Genomic DNA, 2,385 nt, shown 5'->3' with positions numbered 1-2,385 from the left:
ATCAAAAACCCCCAAATTTTCTAGGGTTTCCAATTCTCAATCAACAAAGAACAACCTTAGCAAATCTTCAAACAAAATAACCCAAATCAAAAGAACTAAAGGATGGCACCTAGAAGATCCTCCTTTAGAAATGCAAGAAGACCTAGGATGGTGGGAAGTTCCTCTACCTCACATCTCAACACCATTAGAAGGGAGCATGTGGAAATTGTAGACCTCACAAGGCTCGACGACTTCTCGAATGTGGAATTCCTTGATGATGTGCAGCGATTGGTCTTCCATCGACTCTTAAGTAAGAATATTCTTCCTACTAAATTCCTTTGTCATGATACTTTGAGAAAACTTGGAATCTTTCACCAAGTGGAGGCTTTATTTGAGGTTTTTGGTCTTTCAACACTCTTTCGCATGTTTGAACCCACCTATCGGTCTCTTGTGCTCGAATTCTTGAGTTGCTTAAAGATTATCACTTCAAACAAAGAGATTAGCATATAGTTTAGGTTGGAAAATGTCTCTAGAACAATGACCCTTGTGGAATTTGCGAGAGTGTTCGGTCTTGATGTCTCGCCTACCCGAACAACAAGACCCAAGAAGTATAGTGTCGCACCCTTGTGGAGGGCCATGACGGGCCGGGACTTCATTCTTACCAAAGAGTGTCTTGCTTTTCACATTCAAAACCCAATCTTGAGGCTCACATACCGATTTCTCTCGGGCAACCCTCTTCGCCCGACGAGACCCGGCTATTGTGAATCAAATGGACCTCATGTTCATGGAATCCTATCTAAACATTCAAGGAAGAGACGGGTATCATCTCAATGCACCTCTAGTCTTGCTAGAAAAGTGGGCGAAATTCCGAAATGGTGATGATGATGGGAAAAAGCATATAGTGAATGGTGGACTCATAACAAGACTTGCAAAGCACTTTAATCCTAGGTTCAATGAGGACAATGTGTACACTCCACTCTCGGGAGGAATGAGAATTAATGAAGACCTCCTTGTCGTCCAACACCATTGGATAACCCTTGAGGGGGTTGATAAAAGGATCAAATGGTTGACAAAAGGAAGTGATCCTATCTATCTTCCGATGGCCGACCTACCTCGAGTCTCTCCAAGGAGAGGAAGCTTGTCCCCAATACCCTCTTACCTCATTCAAAGTCAAGAAAGGCAAGCTCCACCCCCACAAGCTCCTCCACCTCAACAACAAGAACAACAAACTCAAAGTGAAAAGATAAAGGTGCCTCCCTACCCCTTTCCCTACCAACCTTACAACCATCCGAATCCCTTCATCCTCCCCGTGACGACTTTGTCACGGGAATCTTGCAAGACTTGCACTACCGTCAATATGAAACCAAGGTGGACAACTATTATGCTCTCTACCCCCAATACCACGACATGGTTCAAAAGGGACGGATAAGTGAAGAAGGAGCTTTTCCTTCATGGGCTCAAATGGAGTTGCTCTTTCCTAACTCGAACAAGGCCAATGAAGGGGCAAATGGTAAGCAAAGGGAGGAGAGTGGGGACTCTTGTGGAGGTGATACGGTGAAGATTGAGAGCGAAGAAGATGAATTCATGGATCCAAGCTTGAGTGATGCTTCTAGGGATATTTGGGATACCGATATTGAAGGAGATGATGCCGATATCTAGGAGATTACTTCATCACTAGGTGGAGCGGGCAAGAGGCACCCACTTTAGTTCAAGTGAAGTTTTCTCATCTCTCCTCTTTATCTTTATTTTTCATGAAAAGAACTTTGCATCTTGTTTGTTTGTATTTTATTTAACTTTGACTCATTGTTGGTTTGGTCCTAGCAACATCAAAGGACTCGCACCTCGGTTCCTTTGAGGTGTTCTTTATTGTCCCCACTTTTGTAAAATCCAAAATGACAATCTAGTCTCATGCATAGCATTGCATGTGCATGAACTCCCCCATGCTTTGACATTAGCAATAGTGTCTTGCTTGGTTTGGGGAAGTTAATGCATACGCAACGGGAGGTAATTTAAATTATCCTCTCCGTCATAACAAAAACCATGCATCATGTAGCATAGCTTAGTGTAGAATTGCATTTAGCATAGAAATCATGCATCATTCTTTGCATAATTTCCATCATTTTGGCCATTGAGGACAATGCCCATATTAGTGTGGGGATGGGAATTCTAACTCTTAACTTTTATTCAAAAACCATAAAAATTGAAAAATTTCAAAAATCATAAAAATTTGAAAAATTGAAAAAAAAAACCAAAAACAAGTTCATTTCCTTTGTATATATTGTCTTGTATATATTATGTTTGTTTCATCCTTGTTCACTTTGATTGACTACGCCACATCCGAGACATGAGGATATTGAAGACCGCATGGTATGATCTTTCCAATCTCCTTTTTCCTCTTTATGTTAA

Source organism: Silene latifolia, chromosome 11 (assembly GCF_048544455.1).
Source record: "Silene latifolia isolate original U9 population chromosome 11, ASM4854445v1, whole genome shotgun sequence".
Taxonomy (NCBI): Eukaryota; Viridiplantae; Streptophyta; class Magnoliopsida; order Caryophyllales; family Caryophyllaceae; genus Silene; species Silene latifolia.
This window is presented reverse-complemented; position numbering follows the sequence as displayed.